Consider the following 27,452-nt stretch of genomic DNA (forward strand, 5'->3'; position numbering starts at 1 on the left):
GGGTGCAGGTGTGCCAGATGTATGCTAATACCGTTGAAAATCATATCCGCACTACGCCAGGATTGTGATTACTGGAAAATGTAAATTACGACGAGCTGGATGCGAGCGCGATGCGGATTGTCTGACTAATATTTACGCGCTTGCGCCCGTCGCGTAATTTATTATCGCGACCGCGTTGCTCTTATAAATTAGAGAGTTTGCCGATATGTTCGTGCAACCGTCGTTAATCATGTTCTGCCGGATTTCTCTGTCGTTACGTTTAATTCCCGACGAAGAGGTAATGGATCGTGAATATGTACAAAATGAAGTACCTCGAGCGAGAAAACAGTAGAGATATTAAAGCATTTATTTTTATACGTTTTGGAGTTGAGATATATAGAGCGAGAATTTAAAGGAAAACAATTATAAAAAGGTATAATAAACATAAAAATTATTTAACGCTTATGAATAAGGTTAGATGAATAGAATTCTACAATGGATATTAATAATTTTACGACAACAAATTGCTATTGCGTATTGGTTTTTTTAATAATACTCTGATGTCCATTAAATTAATAGGTCATCATTTTGAATGATTTTATAATATCTATTAATTTTATCGTTTGGAAATTGCTCCGCTGCTATGCACTCGACAGCCTGCATTATTTCGCTTCATAATAATAATAATAATAACACAATGGTAGTAATAATGATAAAACGCTCGACCACAACGATTCCTGCTCGCGACTTTCAATCGAATGGTCCCGTTGCGGCTAAAATTGCCGCGTTTGCTGTTCGGTTCATCGTGTTCCATGTCGAACGCGATCGAATAAACAGCGTGGTTCATTTACGACAAAACTGACTTTACTCGTTCAGATTTGTTGCTGATCCGTGTCGATTAAATCATGAATTGTTTACGCCGCGGCCACGTTTCTCTTATCGAAATACGTTGACTTAAACGTCGCTCATTCGCTGCTGTGCTGCTTAGATCCAGGCGGTCCGGGCCCGTTTGTTTCACTCAAGTACTCGAGGTGCTCGAGGTGCTCGAGAAGGCGGGTTATCAGACCGGAGTATCTTGGCTATGCGCGAAAGGGAGCGGGTTTCCTAGGGGTGAGAGAGAGAGAGAGGGGGGAAGAAAGGTGGGAAGAGGGATGGTGGCCGGCCGCAGGGTGTTATTTGCGTTATTTATACGTCCCACGGGCATCGCCGTGTTTATAATCGGGCGTGCCCGCTCTCGACAGCCGTGATTACACATCGTTATCCTAGTTAACCCGCCGGAAATGACGGGCCTCGAGTGCCCACGGGCTACGAATACGGCGAAGAGGGAGAGAAGGAGCGAGAGAGCGAGTTACGCTCCCGGACGGTATTTCCGGTCTTATCTGAGAAGGAGTCTGCGCTCAGATCTTCTTGATCTCTATCTACATTATCCGAAGATCACCGTTAACGAGCCGGATCGAGATTTTGTTATTCTTGATGTAACGTGTATCGTTACATCGTATGTGTTGTTGCGAGTTTCGCGATTTGTTTGCCAGCGATGCGTAAGATGAAGGCTTAAATTATTCTCAAATTCGCCTGTATCGGTATATGATGCAAAAAGAGGAAATGCTCGCCGTATTTGCGCAGTGCTATTTGCTATCTCTAATTATTGCTCCGCTCTGATGAACCGATAACGACGTTCCAATAGTAACGGCCGGTCTGTTTATTCGCGAGAATGATTATTGCATTTACAGGGGAAAAAAGAGAACGGCTTAATAATGTGCGCAATTATACCAAGCGTTCGTAGCAGATTGTGGCTTGATATGCGACTCGGATATTTATATTTGCAATTTCCTTTAATTGTTTTTTGTCTCTCTACGTGTAGCAAAACGATTTCCCGCATCTGTTACCGCACCCGAGTTTCGCGCTGCAAACACTCTGTTTGTTCTGCGCGAAACGATATACTTACGACGTTGTTAAGATACACAATCGGTTTTTTAGCTGCAACATGCGCTGTTCCGTAAAGTATGAATGATTAAAGTATGAATGAGATAATTAATAATTAATTAATACAAAAATAAAATTTACAAATATTACTTTAAATACTAATAAGATACTTGGAGAATAATTCAATTTGGTGCATATAGAATTTTAGAAATTGAAAGGGATTACTGATCTATCTCAGAGATCCTCTGGGATTATTATATGTTATTAAATTTAATCTATCGAGTTTCTCTCTGCTATATGGTTGTGATATTAATTGATTTTATACCTCATCGTCTAAAAGTAATATAATGTAAACTCAGCTTAGAGCGAGATAAGTCTGCGCGATAAATAGCCGTTCTAAATATCACGGTGGCCTACGAGCGACTACACGTAAACGGTCGGGTATACGCGGACGATATTTAAAAAATTCGTGAGTTAATTACCTCGATTAATATTCCGCCATTGGACGGCACCAGATAGGAACGCGTGTGTGCGTGTTACATTTTCCATAATGCACAGCGATAAACAGCTCTCTTTGGGCTTTGGCCCTCCCGGCCGCGCGAGCGGGGGTGACAGAGATTCCGTCTACTCTCGTTAGCCGTCGGCTGGTACACGGTAGGTGCTAATTTGCTTGGAAAACGTTGGATTTGGCTCATGGCGCCGAGCGGCAACGGCCGTGCGACTGCTCGATGCACTTGTGCTAACGAACCCGAGTGCTCGAGACGAGACACTTTGTTCTACTCAGTCGGCCTTGGAACGCGTAGGCGTAATTCTTCTGAATGATCCCTCCATTACCCTTGTTTATTGCGAGTTTAATGCTCTCATAAAACGCAATTCAAGACTTTTGACGCAAGATATTTCGGCGAAATGTGACTGTTTGGTATCGTAGATACGAATGTTTTACAGAAACGTGCTTATTTGGAGAGAAAAATGATTATTATTTCTTATAGTAGGTATATAGTAATATAATGTGATAAATATAATACAGAAAGAAATAGGAGAAGAAGAGAGAAGGAGATTACAATATAACAGAAGAGAAATCTTATTTCTAAATCTCAAAATAAATCTTTTATACTGTTTACATTTTAGAAGAGGGATACACAAAATTATATTTTACTTTATGAACGACGTAAATATGTAATATTCTTTGATATTTTACGTAGTTAAAAAGAGAAATTATTGTGTCGCTGTAGATTTGATGTTTAACAATGCATTGCATGTATACGAACGAATGGCATTTTACATCGATGTTCGATGTTACTTATCTATGAAGGGGATTGCACATAGCGATATCTCGGTGTATCGGGTAATATTTTCAATGAAGAAACGAAGAAATAAATTTATTCGCGAGCGAATTTATCCATCGAATCGGGCAATACGAGCAAACCGGGATTTACTTTCGTATAGCCTGTGGTTCACGTTTCCCTGTAACTGCCGCGAAAGATGCGCTATATACTCCTTCATATGGCGCGCGTATCGAATCACGCGCACATATCCGATGCACAGTGGCTTCGACATCCGATTAGTAGCGCGCGATCGATATATCTCCGCATTCCGTCCGCGTACTATCAAAGTATATTGGGAATTTCCCGATTAGAATGCCTAAAATTCCACGAGTTGAGCCGTCATTGGCATTATTCGTTCGCCGGATGCGAGCCTGCTTTCCGCCGTGAGACCGTCGGGCATTCGCCCGAATGCAAATCGGTCGCGTTCGATCATCTTCATTAAATCCAATCACCGTGCTTTGCAACGGATAGTTGAAATTACTCGGAAACAGTAATATATACCTCGTAAGAGTCGCCATTTCTCCATCTACTTGGTACTTGACGATACATCGAATTAATGGTCTCCTGTATGTAGATTATGCATCGAACACATTGAAAAAAGCACCCAAGAGATTTAATACTCGTTCTCTCGCATTCCGTTTCTCTATTTTTACAGCGGGAAGTTTGCCGAGTTTACCGACGGTTAATTCGAGCGTACAACGTAAATTTCGTCGTTTTCGGGCGAGATTCCGTCGAATGCCCAGCCTTTCGAAAACGCCGTCGCGTTATTGGATTTCGTGTCATGCCAATCAACAAGTGTCCACTTAATTAACGCCAATGTATTCCCCCCGGCGTTGTCATCGATTTGCTAGTCCATCTGATTTAACGACTACGGTATACACGACTGTCTACGATATACGTGCGCGAACGTAATCGTAACGAGGTCATCGGATTTTTGCATTAAGAACACCCAGGCACAGTCGTTATTCGATCTAGAACGAGTACCACAGGAATATCATAAATTACCATAAGATTACCATGAGAATGGCATAAAATTATTAGGTCGCTGCATATATGAAATGATTCCGAAATTTTTCCGTTTTATTGAACGTTCTTATAAATATTTTCTGACAATCAAGAATCCTATATATATTATGTTAAGAAGTAGCAGTAATTTTCTTACAAAACTTCTTAACTACTACAACTTCCGCGAGATGTTCGCAATTTTTCTAATTCTCTCCAAAGTTAATTTGTGGAAACGACGTTAGTGCTTTTTTCTGAAAGACACGAGAAGAATTGCTTAATTTTTCAATTATATAAATTTCTTTAGAATTATTACTACTAGTTATTACCACTTAAAGATTATTTTACCTAAAGCTATAGATGCAATATACTTTTTACGCTCTAATACTTTTATCAATTAGATATAACAGTTACGTGGTTCAGAGATACGTTCCGCTTTTAGCATATAATTTCATATTCTCTTCGTATTTTCATCGAGGGTAAATCGATCGAACTGTATCTTGGCTGTGATCCTTTCGCCGTTCGGTATTACGTGCTGTGGCCACGAACGAACCTTTATCTACACCGACGACCTCTTTGCCCTGCGTTGTTATGCAATTAGTGCACTCGGGATTTCCTCAAGAGATCTAGAGTTTCCTCTGTTAGAGGCTGCATTTCTCCGTCTCGTCCGGCCGCCACGCCTGCTCTTTACTCGTTCGTCTGCCCTGTCGCTTTTCGTTTCGCAATTGAATAACGAGAACAATAGTTTACTTCTGCTTGAATGTCCGGCCCCATCCACGGTGTGGTTGTCTCGCTAATGCCAAGAAGCTACCCAGAATTCTTAGACGATTGCGTTCTCTTCAAACAGTAATAAATACCACAATGCGGCCGCGACTGTATTTTAACGGCGCGCCGTAGATTAACGTTGCGGCGTTAATTCAATTATATCTTTAAATATTACATAGCGATTTTTTGTATGGAATCATAAATTTGAATACCCAATGGGATAGAGATTAAAAGGAATTGTCATAGTATATTTTAAGCTAAGAATTTATTTAGTTTGTATCGATTTGCATCATCCATAAGAATTTTTCCGAAATAGTTTACTTACATATTATTCAGTTTTAATTTATGGTAGTTGTATTTGGTAGTAAGTATTTGATTATATATTTCTGTAGTTGATTAAGTAAAGACAAATTAAAAACAGATATTGCTTATCCATTTAACTCTCTAGTATATTGAAAGTTTTTTGGAGACTTACAATAATAGATAAAAGTAAATAATTATTAATCATTGATAAATAATGAGAAGTTAAAATTGCGATTATTGCAATTGATTGATAAATTAATTTTTTTTATCGAGGATTAACATCGCGACATTTTTTTCGAATATCTTGACAATAGGATCTTCGGAAAATACGTTTCAAGCTGAGCAATATATGTCGCTCTCTTGTCGTCTCTTTCTCAAATAATATCGCTTCTTCCTCAAATATGTCGTATTATGTTATAATATGACATATTATCGGATAGGCAACGTACGACAGATATTTCTTTACGCCCTTTTCTTTTATTCACCCTTGTGAGAGTGCCTGTAAGGCACTCATGCGCGTTTATTCGGTTGGTCGCATATTTGGCGGAATAAAATGTAATGCGCGCGAATGTAGAACGAAAGAGGAGGAATTCTCTCGTTGCGAGGAAAGCTGCGGCACTGTCGCCTCTTTCTGTCCCACTGTTTTTCCCCGTTTCTATTGGGAATGAGGATAAAAGGAAGGTAGTCAAAAGTGCGGGAGCGATCTTCTCTGGAAGGCAGAGAGAAGAGGTAGGAAGATTGTGCGCCAACAGTGGGACGACCGGGGCGAGAGACGCACAAAACCTGGAAAGGGCATTTCTTTTTCGGAGAAGAAGTGAGAGGGGAGAGAGAGAGAGAGAGAGAGAGAGAGAGAGAGAGAGAGAGAGAGAGAGAGAGAGAGAGAGAGAGAGAGAGAGAAAAGAATCCACTTTTGACGCACTCGCGTCTGCAAAGACGCGAGCAATAAAATTGGTAATCCTACGATAAACACGTCCGAGATGCTAATCCTGCCTGTCGGCGTAAGTAGGCGATTACCTGCTGCAGCACTTGGAATAATTCGCGACAGCCGCTTTGTGTGTACAGCACCTGCCTCACACAGTAAGTACTCCGTAGCCATGCCTGAGGCGGTTTAGTCCGGTTAGAGCTGGAAATTTGACTTATCAATGCGCGCATTTAATGCAATGCAGATTAGAATCACAATCGCAATCGTTTGTATCGTTACACGCTATAATAGTGGTATATGCGCCATTGTTTTCAGAAAAACAGAAATTTGAGTCACCTGGCGTTACAAGATATCTAATATAAAATTCAATTATTTCACTAGCTTTTTATTTATTCCATGTATAAAAATAGACGTCGCAAAATAGCTATGTACAGTTACAGTCGCGCTGGGCGCACGTGCTTATTTTTACTTATTAACGAAGTATATCCCGTCCAACGGGTTTCTATCATCTTGAATGTAGTGTGCGATCTGCGCTCTGTCGCACGCGCGAGCCGATAAGGATTTCATTTCACCTGGGAGTTTCATTAAGCGGTAATTAAGTTCCGCGTCGCGCGCTCGAAAGCCCCGCGGATAGGCGACGGCGCCGTTCTTACGACACCGCCGTATCATTATAAACCGATGCATCTTAATCATTCTTCGCCCCGACGCCTATCCGTTTCCTGTTACGTCTTCTACTCACTTTGTCCCTCTTTTCGTCCCGCTTCGCTTCCTCCCATCTATCCGCGTTTTCCCCGCTTCGTTCTTCTCCTTTTCGCTCGTCCTTCCTTTCGGGGGCCACTCGACTCTCGGTTCACTCTCCGTCTCTTCGTTTACAGCCTTATTACGTAGGATTAGATTAACTTCCGAGCGCAACCCACCTTGTTTATCCTGCTACTCGGCAGGTACTCTCCGCCCATGCTCTTGAAAACCGGGGATGATCTCCGGTAATAGTCTTAAAGGGTAGGTAGATTCGTTTTTCCCTGGCTAGGCCCTTGTTCCTTTTAGACACGGATTTAGGTGGAAAATAGACGCCGGAATTTGATCTCGGAAAGTTAGCGTTATTTAATACCTGGGAGAAGGTTTCTACCCTTCCAAATGGTACTCGAGATTGTCCTCCTATTTACTTGCGACGTCATTGACAATTTAATTTTCCGTTTTTGCAAACAACAACGGTAACATTTAACCGGAGCAGAATTATCGTTCATTTAAGGAACTAATTCGTTTATATAATTCAGACATATATATTGCTCATTTGCTATAATAACGACAAAAATTCTTTTTTTTAATTGTTTGTAAAAAAGAACAGGTCTTTGGTGCTCTTATTACTGATAGCTTCTAGAAATCAATTATTACACTAAAATCGCATTTAAAAATAATATTATAACATTTTAATAATTTAAAACATTCAAATTCATTTTCTTAAAAACTTTTTTGAGTCATGTCATTGCAAATTAGCAATATATCATTATCGTACTTGTAGTACATTTGTATCGAAGTATAACTGCATATTATAACGATTGCGTAATTAGCGGTTTGCAGCAAATATGTGAAAACTTCTTTCTGGAATAAGAAAAACTTTCTATATCTTTCTAATACCATTAATATTGTTCTAAAACATTTGCTACAATTTTCTCTACAGTACAATTTAATGAAAATTGTTAGAATCGTATCCGTTAGGAACGACTATTCGATATCTTTAAATTTATGTCGCGTTTCTTACATTCTGGACACGAGTCTCGTCTGAAGGAACTATATCAGTATTAATGTCGCGTCCGATATACCGGGCATTGTTTTCGCGCCGACTGCGTTCGAGATTAATATTCAGCGAGAAGTTCTCTCCATGCGCGTATAACAACTGAGAAGGAAACGGAAAATTTAATGACCCGACGAGGCTGCAGCCGGACGTGATCGAGGACGATTTCGAGAGGTGGACCCGATGCATGAAAGATGGAAATACATTACGGCTAATGGGCGATCTTTAATAAACTATTAAGTCCCCCCGTTGGGGGAGAGTTTTAAACTCCGCGACGCGCGACGGAGTCGGTTTTTTTTCGTTCTTTCTCGCTCGCTCTTTATGCCCGTCCATTTCTTAACTTTTTTCCTGGCGTTTCTTCCGCTCGACCTCTTTCTAGATGTCTGCGAATAGCTCATAATTTTGCGGTTCTAACCCCATCTCTCTTACTTCCATCCCTCGTCCCCACCCAACCTGTCGTTCCACCTCTCGACTCTCCTTTACTTTGTCTCTCTTCCTTTTTGCACTACTCGTTCTTACTTCGGGTATTCTTATCTCGGGGACCCCTTTATATCGTAATTACCATTTTTATCCTTCCTCTTGTCTCCTTCTCCCTACTCCCACTCCCGGGTCCACCATCGCCGTTTGGTCCTCCCATCGGAATTCATTAAAGTCTCAGGAGTATTCTCCCGTAACTAGGGGACTTCTCTTCTCTTCGAAAGAGGAGGTGACTCCTTCTTCCATCCGGCGAGGAGAAGAAAAAAATTCAAAGAGAAGACCGGGTCACGTTCTCCAACGCGAGAGAAAATCTCTCGCCAGTTCCCGATAGACGACAACGGCGACGACAAAGTAGACGAAGTAATCTCATGGAAGTTACTTTGCGTCGAGGAGTTTCCGGCGTAATGGGCGCGATTGGTACCGATTTCGTTAAAAGTACATTTAATTTCATAAAAGCAGCCGCCGCGAAATACGACGGCGAACGCCGATACGGTGACGCGCCGTTTCCTTTTTCTTGTCTGTACAATCGGTAAACTAATTATTATTGATAATATACGAAATTAATTTATCGATTCGACTGCATTTGCATATTGCATGGATAAAGCCGGCGCAAGGAAGTAGTGTTATAGATACATTTTATCTCGAGATAAAGATAATCTTCAGTTTAGTTTTTACTTTAGACGAGTTATCCTACCTTTCTGCCAAACACAGCCATACTTATGTCTTTACATAAGTCTCGTCGTCTTAATGCTAAATTTTCCAGTATTTCCTCTGAAATATGTCTCTATTTTTCATTGCTTAGCCCTGTGAATTCTTAAATCCAGTTACAATGTGATATTAAATTCTGTGAATCTTTTTATGTTATAAAACATATGCGTTCTAAAAAAGGTTAACAAAAATTGTTTTTATTTTATTTTATGTGCGAATTCTATTATCTTTCTTTTTTTTATTTGCTATAAGCACAATTTCAAGTTTATTGTTTCTCTAAAGTTAAATAATTACCTGTATCTACACTTTTTTGCAATTTTCAGTGTTTACCATAAAATTTCAGTCATAACGCAGTGAGAGTATTTTTATTTTATGCGAGATAAACAAAATAAATCTCGCGGTCCAATTAATGTATATGTTTTACTAAAAAATAACTGCGACCAGCATCATAAATTTTTATACGATCGCGAGCGTGAGATTCGAGAACCGTGCGATCAGCTCGCAGTTTATCCGGCAATATCGGAAAGAAGAGACTGATTGTTGCTGGATGAGAGGCCGGTTTCCGCGACGGTCGGCAAGAGTCGATCAATCAAACGGGTTAATCGATAATGCAGAGGGGGGAAATGCGGGGAAATGCATTATTGATTTTTATAACGACGACGAGAGGAGGACGTCGCTGATGCCGGCGGCGAAACGTCTTCAGGCATCCGCGTTTACGTTCGCATACGCTTGCATGGCAGTTCCTCTTCTCGGAATCGCTATAAATGCACCTTTTGTTTGGGTGACTGTGTGCGACAGAGTTATGCGCTATGATATCGCGAGTTTACGCGCGCGCAAGGGAGAGCGATAAACCGGCGAAACTTACGGCTCGCAGTAAACCGAGGCTCTTTGTAGCGAAGGCTTTTCTCAGGCATTACGCGCTTCCTCACTCTGCAGACGGGAGATGTTATCGAATCGACTGATAAAAGCGCGATTTTCTATTCGCGCGTCGTCCGCGACGGGGCGACGGTTACACCGCATTTACAGGCTCATCTCGGCGGAAAACTATCACTGGGAAGACGGTGACGGAGTGGATGCGGAAAACCTCGCCTGTTTCGCTCTCAACGTTTCGTCTTCCTCTCCGCGTTGCGTGGACGCGGCCCGCGATCAATCTGCGAAAAAAAGAATAACCTTCTCCTAACGGAACACGAATCAAGGCGTTACTCCGAGATAATTTCCGACGGGAATCTTCGCCCGGCGTTATCACGCGGCCGTTTTGCACGAGAGATATTTTTTCCCTAATGGCAGGCTGCTCTCTCGCACGTTCCTCTACTTAATACGCGCGTGTATTAAAGAAGGTAGTTTGCGCACAGTGCATTCACCACGTAAGGGGTGAAGATGAGAGCTCTTGAATGTATACATAATATACGTGTACACACGTTATAATGTATATGTTACGTTATTTAAATTTCGCAATTTGATACACAATTTCGTAATTTAATACGAAGTATTCATAGTTTGAACCTTTCACGGAACATATCACGGAATTGAAACAGATTTATTTCTTTTCTATATCTTTTAATGGATTTCTTAGATTTCATTTTCCATCAGTTGCGATAACTTTTTTATTACTTTATGCGCCAAACGCAAGTACACAGAGTGACCTAGTTTTCCAGGTTAAAATGAATTTTCTATCGGCATCAATGAATTTCTCAATATATACGGTTTTAACATGAGAGGAATAGATTGGATTTTTTTCAATATAATGGAATCAAGTAAAATTTGTTTATATTTAATCTTTTTTAAAAACTATTGAATGCCATTCTTTTCAGTTTAGATGAACATATATATATAATTGTCTATTTAATATACATATTAGTAACACTAAGTATGCGACATATAGTTTTAAGTTTTCTGAGTTAAGACCTAAAATATATAAGCTGAAATCTGTCGATGTTATTTTTTACTCAGACAAGAACTTAAAACCAGCAAATGTTTGTTTCTCTCTCTCCTCGTGCGAGTAGACGACCGGTTTGCAAGAGAAGCTTGTAATGGATTAACGTCTCGTACCCTCGTTTACTTTATTTGCCATTGCCTTTGCCGGCAACGCAGGATGCTTTTAGAAGTTTGGCCGAGTTAACTGGAATGCTTAACTGGAATAACTTTGCAGATAACTCTGAAACCGAAGTTGGCCCCGGGTCAGTAGCGTATAAGCGATGGTTGTATCGCATCGATTTATCAGGGCTTGCGTAGCTCCCCTGTTCCAGGAAGTTTCGATGTGCAATATAAACAACGACGATCGCACCTTCGGTCATATCGCTTTCACTCTCGCGAGCGGAGCGATAAAACACGGAATATATGTGCGTGAATAAAACTCTTTCGCGCGTAAGGGCGTGATAAACCCGTATGTCTGGTTTTAATTATTTTAATAGCCGTGGCCGACTTGAAAAATAAAAATAAAAAGATTGGACTGTACGCATCAAGTCGACGCGTTTCGCTTTGAATGCTTATGATTGTGTACTCGATCATTTTTCACAATATGTTAGCCCTCGATAATCTATAATTTCGAGTACGATCGTTTTGAATTTCTGCTAAAAAGGATTTTAATAACGTTATTTGGCGAGCGTCCGAGATAAAATTGGAATGAAAAAATGTCAAGCATTTCTCGTGGGGACTCCAACGGTATCGACTGCAACGACCTGGACGATGAAATTAATATGCTGTTAATAAATTATTTAATCGTGCGTACGCGGATGCTCGGATCGACGCTTAAATTATCCGCGCTGCAGCGTTTTGCACGTTTATAAATCTATTTTCAATTTGTTAGTCCATAGAGGATAATTTGCAAGAAATAACGCAGGCGCGCGGCACGCCCGCCCGGCGATAACGATACGAAGACCTTATCTCTTGCTTGCCCGCAATGGCGACTGCGTTAGCGTCGCGGGAAATATTTCGAATTCATCTCGTAGACCACGACGTGATTTACAACGGTTCGGTCGACTGTAAATTCGTACGTAAACGCGGCCGTGTCAAGCTCGGAATGCAGAACGCGTGTTTGCATTCGCTCCAAAACCTGGGTGTCTTACCTGGCGTTTCCCTCTCGTCTTCGTTTGTTCCACGTCGTCTTCGCTCCCAGGACGATCTTTCGTCCTTTTCCGCTCCGTCAACGTCGTCGCGACGTATTCGTTAACCGTGGAACAGGGATCGGTGCTGCGACTCGGATTTAGAGCGAATATGCAGCCTGGTTGGTAGATGCGAGCGACGTGCGCTCGCTCGTTTGATGGATCTCGGAGGGAAGACTGATTTTTCTTATCGGGTGGAATCGGGTTTTCAGAAACTCTCGTGACGCGACTTTATCGCACAATTGGAAAAAAAACAAGCGCTTTGTGAACTTGATAAAATAAATATTAAAAGAAAACAGTAAAATTAATTCTTTATGTGTACTCAGGAGGTATGCGCAATATGAGCGGCGAGTTGGAATATTGGATAATTTAACTCGTATGCTAAAACAAGATACTATTTTTATCGAAAATTTACATTTACATATTTTAACGTTATTGATTATTCGCGAGGGATGCATTGTTAAAAATAACCAACGATAAAAGTACTTGAAATAATTCCAATTAATAATTTCTTTATAATTTGTCGACATTGATGAGCATTGTGTAAATATCGTTATACCTAGTAGAAAATAATTGAACAAAAGAGAGAAATTAAAGAATCTGTTGGTACGTGTTATTTCATGCAAGATGTAAAAATTACTTGCGATAAATGATCCGGAAGTAATGCTCGATCCACGTTTAGTTTCCGTACTATTTTCTCTGCTATATCAGAACATCGATTCCTTTACATTATCGTTGGGTTTCCGAACTTGGAATGATTACGCCGCATCCCGGTGGCTCAAGTCGAAGATATTAAACGATTTCGTTATGCGGCTAAATACTTGCGGATATAGTCGGGCTCCTTCCGAACTCGATTAAAATGTTCGGAAACTTTGCTCGAAGGCTATACAGCTCTCCGCGCCTGTGCCCGTGGGGCTCGATTCGAATGGAGGGTTGCGATGCGGCAACCCGTGTAGGAAATTCACGGAGACGGTCGCGAACGAGCGGAGTCGGCGATCCTGATGGTATACCCGCGAAGAAGAGAGGAGTGAGGTTCCGTTCGCGCCGCGGGCCGAACGCGATCGGCCAACTTGGCTTTTATAATGAAACTCTTCACGGTCGGTAGTGGAAGTCGCCGTAAGTAGTTCGCGGTGTGTCAAGATTTAGAGCGATAGTTGTTACGACCAAGTTCTCCCCTTCCGGTCTTCTACAATTGTAGCGACTTGCAGCATTTTCTCAGAGCCTGCGCGCTTGTCTATTTCTCTTTTTTCTTCTCTCTCTCTTTCTCTCTCTCTCTCTCTCTTTCTCTCCACTCCAGTTCTTTTTCGTCTTGCCATTTCCGTCTTGCCGTAACTTCTCTCCCAACCTCCGCTATCGAATCCGACGTGGCACAAAGAGCCACTTTCTGAGAACATCCGTATACGTTCCCCGGGGAGGCGATATGAGTCCTTGGGCATACTCGAAAGCGGGTTAACTGTTGCTCGCTTTCGATTACTGTTCTGTAATTGAACGCTAAGAGAATACTCGGAAATAATTGAAGTTTTCGATCTCGACATTTCTCTGATACTGATGTATTTCGCTTATTAAATTTCCAATTTGTTCGATAAATCACAGTCGTGTATCTCTTATATTCACTTACACGCATTGTTCGTAATATTTGTTTGATTCTTTTATTTGAAACCAGTATGTTGAGTAGTTTCCAAGATAAATGCGGTGAAAAAAAATGTAGATACGATTTAATCGAGTCGCGAGTCGCTCGAGGAAAGTCGAAGAGGAAGTCACGCGAGGCAGTTTCAACCCCCGTTGCGAGTGTGTAATAATTAATCCGACAGAAACGAGTAGCGTATGTACGATACGTCGCTTTTAGCGGCGGATGAACTAATTCCCAAGTGGCCGTCGCGTACACGCAGTAACGCATCTCTCGCTCGTGCTCACCTGCCGTGATAAAGATACTTTATGCGGCGAGACGCGAGCGGCGGGGTAAGTCCCGTAAAGACCGCACGTTTAATTAGCCGCGCGATACACAATCAAAATTATGCGCGCGGCCCACGGCGCGACGTGTAAACATGTGCTCGCATAAATCAGAACGCTAAAGAGATTAACCACGTGTCGGGTCACGCGCGTCCACGAAAGATACCTGCGTGGCGCGTGGCCTTCGGGTCTCCATCCGGAAAAGCTATTCCTGCAGGAAAGGGATCTACGCCGGTGTGATACCCGAGCTTCCGCCGCCGTTACGGGTTTCTCCCGTTACGTAACTTTTGGATTTCGCGGAATCTGGCGGAAGCTGTGAATTGTCTCGCGGCTAAGGTTGCCAACAGATGTTGTCATTGCTCGAACTTCAAGGAATCCCTGGGCATACTTCCTGCGAGATACGTTCCGCGTGAAGTACCGATCTGATTTGCGGTCGGTCACTCGTAGATTAGTTCGCAAAACCAGTTTATTATTGCCATCGAGTAATTTTGTGCGACCCACACGGAAAAAAAATAAAGTTGGTTTAATTAAACGCCAACGTCACGGACTGTCACAAGCATAAATAGTTAATTCGATTGGATATTATTGGAGCAAATATTTAAATTATTAAAACAATTATCTGATATTTTTTGTTTATTAATATTGATGTTGCATTAATAAATTTTATCTCGATAACATTGATGTTGTTGATACAAAAAATGATGTTGTTGATACATTTTTTTTTTTCATGCAGATTGCCATATTACAGGATCTCATTTTTTTTACACTTTTTTTAGTGACAGATTTTTGATGATCAGTCTGATATCGGTTTTTTCTTAATATTTTCTTATTTTCTGGTTGATTTTATACATCTTTATATCACTTTGTGATATGATAAACTTGATTGTAACATGACTTTAATATGACAAATTTGATTTCACCAATGCACATTCCAAAATTCGCTATAAATGTAAACTTATAAAAATTTTGTTACTCTATAATTCCATTGTTATATACCTAGAAATATCTCAAATATTTGAATTTTCAGTTTAATAGAATCCTTTAACTTTAAAATATCATCGTTAAATGTGTTTTTCGTTATATTATTTATCAAATTTGTGCCTGAGAAAAAGGAAAATCGACTCTGGGCTTAAAGCGTCTGCTCAGACATTTTCCAATATAAATGAGGTAGCTTTTACGTTTTATCTCGCTGGTTGATATCGCAGACGAGGAGATTTTGCCTATTAATCTTCGAAAATATTTGACGGTAAAGTTCTAATCGAAGAAACGTCGCGGCTGCGGTGGAGGCGGTGACGGTCTAAAATACACGCGCTTCGTATATTCCTCGGGTAATACTGATTGGCACTTAACTATAACGCACGAGTTCGTCGCTCTCTCGCCGGGGAAAGACTCGGCGAGTGTCTGCGTGACAAGTTTGGCGCTTCGACGAGAGACGAGACAGGGGAGTAGTTCGATTGAAACTTCCGAGAGCACCTAAGAACGCGTCTTGGCTTTCGCCAAATTCGTGGCGCAGGTTCCAGCTGAGAGTATATCTTACCCCCGGAACGCGCGCGGGACGCGCAAAGGGAGATTGACAGAGAAAGGAGAAAGGGAGAGAAAGCACACGACGATAAAGTAGCACGTAATTTTCACAAGTTGTATAGAAGTTACGTGCATGTCGAAGACAATCGTCGCCGTAATTGTCGGTAACACGGTCTCACTGTTCGCGAAGGAGATAATTTCGTTTCAACGTTACAAGGTGACACGAAACTCACCAGATTTGTTCTTTTCGTGCTTTCTTTTACTAAATGAATAAATTTACCGCGTGGCGAATCCGAAGTTCGAACACTTCAAATTGGCAATTGTATAATTAATTAATGTAGACTCGAATCTTGGTATTATGCGCGTAAAAGAGTTGCCGTGTTAGAAAAAGAAGAAAAACAATAAAAAAAATAAATATTTCCGACCGTCGGAAGTGAGCGTTTACTCTTTCGTCGCGGTACGTTTCGTCTTCAAACGGCCGAGCTACGCCTTTGAAACAAGGCATCCTCGCAGCTAAATTTTAATGAGCGAGCGTGCATAGTGAACTGCTCTGCATGCATCTCCTTAACGCTTCGAACTTTGCGCATTTACCGAGCCTGGAAAAGTAAGCTAAAGCTCTAGCGGGGTTGTTATTTATTGAACTTTAATTTATTGAGAGACAAATATTATTATCTGACATAAAGCTATCGCGAAGAGAGAGAGAGAGAGAGAGAGAGAGAGAGAGAGAGAGAGAGAGAGAGAGAGAGAAAGAGAGAGAGAGAGAAGCTATTGATTTATGTAAAATTGCAGTACACATTGCATTTAACTGGCGCGCTTGCAGCGTTTGAAGTCTCCTCGTCACTTCAGTGAGAAGCAAACGTGTGCTTTGCTTCTCATCTCCTAACCGGCAAAGCTTTTCGTTTTAAATTATCGTCAATAGCTTCCGACTTCAAAGATATAAAGACGTAATGGTGAACGAGGGGTAGCTTGCAAAAAGAAAATCACGTCTGCGAGCTCCTTATTCTGATGCATCCAATGCGGATCGTGCGCGCGACTTGCGTTATCTACCAGTTTCATAGAGCCGTTCGTAGATTGTCCTCGTCATTATCGTCCGCGGGAGTACATTAGGGCGGAGAGAGTATACATTTCGGGAAGCGACGAAACGTTTGTACGTATCCTGATGGTTGTTAACTTTTCGAGTTAGCGACCGAGATAAGAGCCGGGCACGGTATAACCGAATGGCACTTAAGTTCAAGTCGACTGACGATGAGCGCCTGTGCAAATGTCTCTCCGTCTCTATGACGTCTCATTTCCCATTAGCGTATATTAGGAAAATAACGGGGCGCGGTTACGAATCGCACAATGGTAAGGAATAATTAGCGCCGTATCGCAAAGCGTATTGTAAGATTGAACGTTTCACGCGCTCCCGTTTATCACGCAGATCGTATGACCCATAAAAGCGACTCATCACGCAATCTCTGATTTGATAACTAACGTATGCGTGTGCCGTCGGTTGCGCAATCGCGTAACCCCTGCAGTATTATAGTAAAGTGACGATTAATAGATCTGATGCGTTATAGAGAAACGGCAGCGCGTGCGTCGCATATGTATTCGATTAATAATTTATTTGCGCGTGTATCAACTGATACCGTAATTATATACCGAGCAAATAGTAAAACGCAAATACATACGCCGATTACCCACTCGATAGAAACTTCGCTACGCATTCGGACGACCTGCAATTATTCGGTCGACCGGCGAGATAAATTATTCATCGTGCGCGAAAGAGTCCTTATCGCGCGAAGCTATTTGTCAGAAACATAATGATTAGCGTGGCGTAAAATTCGTTAACTCCATGTTTTGCAAACGTATATGAAACGCCACGTCACGTAATAAGTCTAAATTAATGTTGTTCAAGTGTCGGACTTTGCACTCGATGTGAATTATCTTGTTTATTTACGGCCTTCTATACGTTGTATGGAATAAATTTTGACGTATATATGAATATTCATAAAAGCAAACGTAAAACGTGTTTCAAAAATTTCTGATGAAATAATTTCATGAATAAGATAATTACGTATTATAGTTAGAAACACATTTAAACTTTCGTGACGACATATATACATTTAAAACTTGTGCCGTATTCGCTGTGTAAAAAAATATAGATCTAAATATAAATTCAGGTAGTTAGCGATACGAGTTCGATTAACACGAAAAGCGAGAATATCTGAAAAGCCACGATCGTGATTTTTCGTTGAGTTTCGTTGAAAGTGCTTATCGTTCTCGTCGGCATCTCGAATCCATTAAGGGTTATTTCGCATCATGTAAGCTCTTTGAAGAATAATCGTGTCAAGTGAGTTACATAACTTCCACGTCCCCTGTGTCGACTCAGTTCGACGAATCAAGATCAAAATTGCCTTCATCACGTATAGTCGAACTTAATGCCGAGGGGGGTTAGTTTTAATCCTTTGGATCTCCCGTGATATCATTATGCCGTTGTAATGTGTATAATGCGAGCTTTTGCATTTAAATGAGATGGCGGAATATGTCGTCATTTTGCCCGTTTAATTACTTCTTACGGGAATTATTTCTATTTCGATTAAGGGAGGGATGGAATAATCATTTTCCAGGAATAGAGCATCAAGTGAAGTAAAAATTTCGTATAATTTCGTAGATTTCGTTAGATAGATTAATGTACTTAATTTTCGAAACGAAGCACTTTCCTGCGACTTTAGGGTTATTTGCCTAAACTGCAAGATCGAGAAAAACATGTGAAGACTTTTTGCCCAACGCATCTCTAATGCCACACGCAGGGCGATTAAAATTAGATTTACGTGGGATTAATTAATTACTCTACATAAATAAGTCGGGCGATTAAACCTCCTAATAAGAAGCCTACCTCTCGGCATGTTTATCCCGCTCGGAAGATTGCAATTTGCAAACCGGGCGCGGTTAAGACTTAGGTGGATCGCGGCGAATTAATTTTAACGTCGTTACAAGTCAGTTCGGGCTACATTATAATTAAGAACAATCTGATGGTAATGAATTCATTGCCTTCGGCGGTACGATCGTTACAATAGTAGATACGTCACGAGATTATCTCAACTGGCCTGTAATTTTCGTCGAGCTTCCAAGCCGACGATTGCCCGCGACTTTGTGGGACTTTCGTGAGATCAATAATTAAGAACGCTTCGTCGGTTTGCTAACTTAATCAATGAATCACTACATAATCAAAACGAATGTTTTATCTTATTTTTAGAGCACAGAAAATATTTATTAGAGCAAGAAAATTGAAATTTTACAAATTTTGAAAACGAGATGTTTTATTCGTATAAATGTAATGCGACTGATGATGAGGAAATTTGAATTTGTTCCGAGCGAATCAGTTGTAATTTGCAAAAGAAACGATTGTTTAAATGGAAACCAGATTTATGCCTAGATAATCTCGATTCAACCACATTATCGATCCACTCTTGAGAGGTGTCGACAGTACGTTTCAGCGTTATGATCAGTCACGCGACAATATGAATATATAACGAGGCGGTTATTCCGCGCGTTCCACGCTTTTAAAATTAAACTTGTCGCATTCGATCGATCAAGATGCGGGAGGAGCCGGGGAAGGGTAAAGGAGGGCAATCATTCACGGGGAAAAAGGAAATTTCCCATTAAGCTGACTTTGTTAAAGCCGAAACAAAATTAGCCCATTAAAACAACGGGATTCTATTGCCGATAAACCTTTCTCCGCGCGTTCCTCCTCATCGCGGTTCTGTCGTATTTTTATTCCGTCTTTAAACTCGCAATTAATTATAGGTTATCGAGAGAGAAAGAGAAAGAGAGAGAGCGAGAGAGAGGAGGGCTTCAGAGTGAAAAAAGGGGAAACATCCGGCGTACCATCGGTCGTCCATTTTCAAAGCATCGGTTGCGCCAAAGAACGTTCGTTAATTTTAACAAGATCCCGGGCGAACGAATGGCGCTCGTTAAACAACCCCGGTAATTTAACTTAAGAAGCGGGTGTTGCAATGGTATCTGCATTTACAACGAATCCGCGTGCGCGTTTCAAGCGACTATTTTGTAATTAAACGCCGCGGACAAACGGCGCGGTGCGCGCCGCGATCGATCCGCCGTGAGACTAATTAGAAAATTAATCGGTAACTTTCGCGTGTACCGATTTATCAGGCGCAAGCATCGCGATGTAACGCGGCAATAGGGATGGGCGGAGGACCGGATTCGCGCGTTTGCTATATACCGGCTAATATACCTAACGTGGAAAATTATCGGCCTCGAGCGTGCCGGAGTTTATTCGATTTAGACGCCCGCCTCGCGAGAGCCCGTAAAACATCCACGGCTCGACCCGAGTAATTAGAACGGTAATTAATATGGTTTTTCCTCGGAAACGCTTCTCTTCTCGGGGGCGAACTTTGGAGCGAGCCGGCGAAATAGAGTAAAAAGCAACGAGAGCGGACGAAATATCGGTGAAGACAATATGAGAAAGGAGCAGAAATTTTTCATTTGCGAACACAATTTATCCATTATCCGGACTCGCTAGTGACATACAACATCCGAGTATAAATTTTGTACGAATGTACATACACTGTACTATTTAGTGTATACTATTTTAATAAAAATGTATCTGTACAGAAAAAAGATCGTGCATATGTCAATCATGTCAGAAAACACGATGTGCAGATGTGATGTGATGCTGATAAGATGATAATTCATACACGAATAGAAAGAGGTCAAAAGAGTACCATCCAGGATATATAAAATTCTTTGTAATTTGATTAATGTAACGTAATATTAGTTAACTTTGTAAACGAATTTTTATTTAATCTTGCAGCAGTTGTGTATGGAACGTAAAGTGCAAGAGAAGATGTGATCAATGCTATCAAAATAAAAGGAAAAGAAATATATCTACGAACTTAATTTTGTCAGATCGAGTACGTTTTATTAGTAAATCCCGGCAATTGCCAGCTTTCAACGGAAAAGGTATTGAATTGTGTAATTGGTTTACTCATTTTTAATACGGCGCGTGCACGGGGCATAAATAATCCGGGCGAAAAGGAGCTATCGAGCACAACGAGCGCAAACGAAAGGGAGAAACGAGCCGATATATACCGTCGTTAATAATGTAGCTTCGAAATTCAAGGGCCGGTATAGGCGACGGCAGTCGGAGCAGTCTTTCATATTCTCCGTGGTAACGAGATCGCCATTTTTATCGAGTATTTATTTCTCTTTTTTTTCCACCCTTTTCCAGCGATGCACGCTTCTGCGAATCGTTGTTTTTCAGTCGGGCGTTTGCGCGATTCGCTCAAGCGAATTGCATTCGTCGATGACACGATCGTCACTGACGTTATCACTATGCTCTCGTTGTTGTTGTTGTTGACATTATTCTCTTTAATTAATACGAGAGGGGACATCGAGTTGGGTTCGATAGCGACGGGGATTAATAGTTGGCGGTGATACTGCTCTACCGCCCCCCACGTCTCCCCCACCTCCCCCTCCTGTATATTTTTCTGCCCACATTTTTTTTTCACCTGCCATGGACACGAGATCGTACGTTAATAAAAAGCTGTGCGCGCGAATGAACGGACGAACGAACGAGCGAACAAATCGACATGATAATTAATGACGGAAATAAAGAGCGAATTTTTATTCGAAAAATGTTGGCCATTCCCAGACGTTATTACCCGCTTAGTGATGTACGAGCTATGTGTAAGCTAACGTGCGTCGCGCAACAGCGTCACGTCGCCGAATCCAAATGGCATTAATTCTATGACTGTGCACGCGACGGTATTTTCCCCGCATACGGGGTGATTTTGGGAGATTTTACTTCGCGCCGCGCGACCGCGGTTATATTATTTATGACGCTGTACTACGTTAACTGATTTAATCATTACGACGTTAATAATGAATGATTTTTTGTGGTGGAACGGCTTACGTGAATATTATTGTAATATAAACGTACGCGCGCCGCGTGCGGCTGTAATTCGCCGGTCGAAATGATGCTGGTCGCGTACATTTGCAAATGTCGTTCTTTCGATTGTGGGCGCGGGGATATAATATCGGGCGCGGGCGATGAACCGACGAGACCGCGTTTTACGGGCCCGCCATATTCGAAGATTAATATTATATCCAAACATCCGGCGCAGAATGAATTTACAGAATTCAATGTCCGTAGCAGGTATACGTTACTACGGTAAACCGGCATTAAATTTGTATCGCTCTCGTTACCGGTACTTCTGCAAAACTCCATTGTATTTCATTCGTAACAAATGGTCCGCTCGCTGGATGACAATAAACACGAGTCGCCGTTGCAAATGCGTGTCCGTTTGTTTAGAGATAACGCCGCCTGTCGCGTACACGTGTTACGGCAAAGCGTTGTTATAATCATGCATATCTAAAATCGCGCGACAATCCGGCAATAATCAATTTTGACATTTTTGAATTACGGCGCATTTCGCGAGGGAAGAGAACGAAATGCGATTCTCTCGCCGCGCTACAGGGTGAGTCGCGTCGAAATGAAAATTCGTCAGCGACGCGTGCGATTGTGTGCCTTACGGCTGTCGTCGGAGGGGGGGGGGCTTTTGATCCCGGTCGGAAAAATCGAGGTATAGCCTGACAAAAGATTCTCGGTCAATTACGTGGGGATTCGATGGGGGAGATCCGCGTCCTTTTGAACGGGTAATTAGTACGATGATAACCCGGCGGAGCATGATATAATGAAACGAAAACAGCAGCGCCCGGGGTGCGCGCGAGGGCTGGACCACCGCTCGCGGCTACAAAATTACACGGCCACCGGATATAATATTCCTTCTTTCGACCACGATGGGATTGATTGTGTTTATCTTTCATTAGGAACACCGACGGAATGGAGGCAGGGGGAGGAGATAGGGATTGAAGCTGTGAATAATGAATCACGCGATTCTCCGCCGTACATCGGGCGAACCCCCGCAAAATTGTAGCGGACGGAAAGGCGGACGGATCCGACGGATCTTTATCCGTCATCTGGACGTCTCATTGTTTCGCTATAACACGTATTTCGACCGAAAGCGGAAAATAATAACGATATATTGTCACGTAACGACGAATCGCGTCTTTCATCTCGACCTACACGTTAACTCGTTTTAAAACATTGTGGAATTTATTACAAAAATGAAAAGAGAAAATGTCATTACATTTCAAATTACAGAAAATATGCTCACGCTCCGATTGGCTTTCAAAATAAGCTAATGCGATAAACAATTTGATTTTACATGTTGATTTCAATTTATTTATCGAATTACACATATGTGTGTGTGTGTGTGATTTACCTTTTAATATATATAATATTCTTTCCGTTTTGTGTGAAATAATATGTTTCGATCTTTTTTTAGGTTTTCGGTGGCAATAGATATTGATAAACAATAAACTGTATTTATTCTGATTTGGTAATGCTTTTAGAATGATCTTATAGGATAGCGATATAGCGTAAATTGTAAAGAGACATTTGAGCCGCAATTTTACCGAAATGCGCAAACAGAAATAATGGCCGTTGAATTCAGCTTTAGTGTCAAGCTGGATTTGTTTTACGAGGCAAATATTTTTTGATATTTGAGCTCTCACGTGGTTTTCATTCCCATTCCGTTTTCATTATTTTGATATGGCGGTTGCCGTTAGCTTTGGAGTGTAACTTATTATTCATCAATACTTTCTCTTGTATTTGGTTACATGCGTCTAAATGCTTTCTCTCTAAATTTTGATAAAACCCGTATTTCGATTCCGTACGAACCCTTTAGTTACGCGATATTAAACAGTATGGAGAATCGATTATTTGTTTAAGTTTCGGACAAAGTTACGTTATTGCAAAGTTCTCAATTTTATTCGAGTGCGAATATACAGAACAGTTAAAGGATTACATTACTTTTTGATTAAAAATTTATGTTTGTTTAAATTTGTTTGTAATTATTACAGAAATATCTTATTTTATAAACGTAGAAAATAATACATTTTAAAGTTGAAAGGAAATTGTAAGCCATTATGTATTAATATAAACGTTTCTAAAGGTGAGCTCAGCAACATCGAAGATTCAATAATTATAATACAATAATTGTACGGTTATATCATGCGTGTGATACCTGATATTATTTCTATTTTGAATCTTTATATTTGTATTTTTAACATCTGATATTATATTTATTTTTAATATTTATATTTTTATTCCATACCTATTATGTTTTATTTTAAATGTTTATATTTTTATTTAACAGAAGAATTTATACATGCTACATAAATGCAATGAATTATAAGTCCCGCGTGTTTACTAAAAGCGCTTTATGGTCTCTTTTTCTCTCTTTTTCTTTCTTTTATCGTGAAAAAAAGCCACGCGACAGCTATATGAGTCCCCGTTAAAATGCATAAATTCTAAGCTATGAACTCTGACATTATATCGGACAAGCTATGCTTTCTCACCTATATGTTTCATTAAACTGGAATTCCTATATCGCTAACGTTCGCGCGTGCTGGGAAAACTTGGGAAACAGATTTAGTATACGATGGGCAGAAAATTGCGTCTCATCCAATTTTCCGTACGTGTAACCGAACGCGGAGCGTTCGATCTATTCCGGCGTGTCCGCGCACCAAAAATTTCATTTCGATTTTATTATTCACTTTTTTAAACTCACAGGAGAGGGCAATGGCGAATGGCATCAAAATCGATCCGCCTTGGGCCACGTTAAAACAGAGCGAGGCATTTCAACAACGAAACTTCAATTTCGATATCGGTTCAGACGACTTGTGCGGCCGAGACAAATGTACCTACGCTGCCTAGAACAACTATTTGTTACAAATTCTTTTATTTTCAACTATTGTATAAATCCAAGATTTTCGTTTTTTTTCTCTTCGATTGAAAGTGTCTTGTAGAAGAACGCATTATTATCGTTATTATACAGATATCGCATCGTGCGAATGTTTCCCTAAGCTTTTGGTCCCTTTGAGCGGGGAAATCAATTTTGCAATTATATTAATGCCCGCTAACTACCGATTAATCGATTTACAGCTTCCGCAACGGTTAATCGGTAAACAAACTATCTCGTTAATTAACCGTTAAACGGACATCAGGGCTTCTATTCCGCGAAACAGATGAAATATCGGCGGAAAGGACGTGACGCTCAAAGTATACACATACACAAAGTGCATTTACGTTGCATTTACGTCGTCGTTACTCCCGTTGAAGTTGACTCGACGTCTTCAGCGGTCGCGCGCAAATTCTTTATGAGGACCTGCCGCTCGAGTTTATCGGATGACCTAGTGGCCCTTTGACCCCGAATACCCGGCGTGCATACAACGTGATGCATTGCCGGCCTCGTAGAAGCCCCGTTTGCAGCGTGCAGCCATCTAGGACGATGTGCACCAACCTCCGCACTCTGAACTTTTCACGACGAGAAAAGCTCGACTGGTACCGCGCCGAGGCTCTCTCCATCAGCGATAAATCTAGACGTCATTCTGAAATATTTATATCTCTTAAGTAGACGTAAAAATTATTTTCACGGTAATAATAGCGGGATAATAATAGCCTACGATGCATTTTGCCATGCATAATTGATTGGCTATTTTTCACGCAAAAATTTTAGAAAGTTTTGCTTCAAGATAAATAAACAACGTCATAAATTAGAGGTTGTTATTTCTCTATGTGTTTAGAAAATGTCAATAATAATCTATTTAATAATTCCAGATCGATTTCTGGAAAGTTATATATAACTAGTTGTGCTAACCGACTTGGGGTTTTTATTAGTCCACTATATTACTGTCGAATGATTAAACCAGAAGTTTTACCGTTTTTGTAGAATATTTCTAATAATATATTTTTTATCGAAAAATTAATGCAGGTAAATTTGATGCATAGAAGGTTTAATGGATGATATTCTTTTATCAAATATTTTCTTTTACAGAATCTAAAATATAATCTTTGAAGCATTATTTTAAACATGGTTTATCGGTTTATACTCCTTTTTTGCAGTCGCCGTCTCTATGCCACTTTTCAAATTTTCCAAGATTTTATTTTACAATGAAATTTTTTACAAGTTTGTTCATTATAATATTCAACTATGTGTTTAGGTAGTCCAACTATATTATAATTAAATCGAAAATTTTCTATGCGATTTGCAATATAAATTTTATTAATTAGCAATTTTCTGATGTCACATTCTTTTGACGAATGCTAACTTCATGTTTACTTGGAGTGATTCCTCGAACGCTCGATAATCATTGTTCATCGCAATACATTTTACTTTTAATCGCATCCTTCCGCAAGCGGGGCCCGCTTCGGCGTGGCGCTTAATCTGACGAAATTGCCACTTTGTCCGGCCATAATGAGTTCTCACGTCGCGACGGGGCATTATGATCGACGAGGGCCGACGGCGGCAGCGGCGACGACGGCGAAAAGAAGAGAGATAACGAATGCCGAGAGCGAGACGAATTAAGTTCTCAACTCCATTCAAACATCACTTCCGCCCCGATGATCTCATCGCGCTCCTCCTACGGTTCGATCGGCGTGCACGTTATTATAAGGAGTCATTCCTCTTTCCCTTGGAGCCCTTCCTTTCGCTCTTCTCATTGAAGCCCACAGTCGCGTTACACTAATCGTTAACGCGTTTTTCGCGACATAGTCGACGATATCAAGTAAGTAGGAAATGAATAATCGCGGCGGGGAGGGTCGCGGGGGAGACGCCCTGACGGTCGGAGCGTTTCCAGTGGAAACCGAGTGGTACAATAACTCTTCTAGACTGAATCGAACGGTCGATAATTCTTCCGGATGACCGAGCGATCAATCAGTGCAAAATATAGACGGTCCATATATAGCTCAAGCGTTATCGATATCATGAGAAAAGATGCGTTATTGACCTCCACCTACCGTCTCATTTCTCAGACGTTACCATTCCTGGCCAGTATTATTTCGCATATATCCCGGTCGGCGATGCGATATTAAATTAAACACACGAATAATATTTATAACAAGTCGCGTTCTTTTATCCGTAAGAATTATTTAGGATCCACGTAAACAACAGAGGATCTTTATTTTATTACATTTTATATTTTTAAGGGAATATCTTTACTCGAATTAGAACACGTGAAAAATATGAGTATAACACAATTGTATGACTCTTTATTGTATTTTCAAACATAATTAACTTTTAACTTTTCGAATCTGATATTTTTGCACCTTTAATATTCTTAAAAATACTTAAAAACTTTTTAATTAATTTCTCTATTAAGCATATTTTTTTTTTAGAATGTCCCACGATTATGAATGTGAATCGAACAATTGCGCTTGACGCATACATGGCGCTTTATTTGCAGAATTCGCTGGATCGCATTGTTGGCCGGTTTGCATGTAGCCCCGGCGGAATGCGCTCTTTCCTGCACTAAAGATACCGCATCATGGGCGTATGAAACGGTTCTTCTGCCACCGCCGCACTATACGCTATTAATATCATGGGGTATATTTAGATTTCAATGGGGAAGAGGACGCGAGACTACGAATCGCTCGTCCGATATGTCGTCTGCAAAGCGCAATTACTTGGGCGAATTGCAATAAAGGAGTGCTCTTATCTGAAGCCTCATTATCAATATCAAAAGATTAGTATCGATAAGTTCGCCCTCGCATTCTTGATAGATCGGCGACACTTTTACTTCTCTATAAGCTTTTACTACTTTTAATTAGTTTTAGA

The 27,452-nt window shown here is 40.8% G+C and overlaps 1 protein-coding gene and 1 long non-coding RNA gene across 18 annotated transcripts in view; one reads left to right on the forward strand and one right to left on the reverse strand.

Moving 5' to 3' along the window:
• Positions 1–27,452, forward strand: part of Hiw (MYC binding protein highwire) — a 175,142-nt gene that overhangs the window by 109,652 nt on the left and 38,038 nt on the right. The window lies entirely within an intron of this gene.
• On the reverse strand, positions 22,867–26,773 carry LOC143902488 (uncharacterized). 2 transcript variants are annotated; one of them, XR_013258389.1, is made up of 2 exons: positions 26,013–26,773; positions 22,867–25,227 (listed from the first exon to the last, which is right to left on the reverse strand). It is a non-coding gene; the product is annotated as an uncharacterized LOC143902488 (long non-coding RNA). The 2 variants fall into 2 exon arrangements; XR_013258388.1 differs by having other exon boundaries at positions 25,959–26,773.

This window comes from Temnothorax americanus, unplaced genomic scaffold (assembly GCF_048541705.1).
Source record: "Temnothorax americanus isolate GAGA-0224 unplaced genomic scaffold, ASM4854170v1 Scaffold4, whole genome shotgun sequence".
NCBI lineage: Eukaryota > Metazoa > Arthropoda > Insecta > Hymenoptera > Formicidae > Temnothorax > Temnothorax americanus.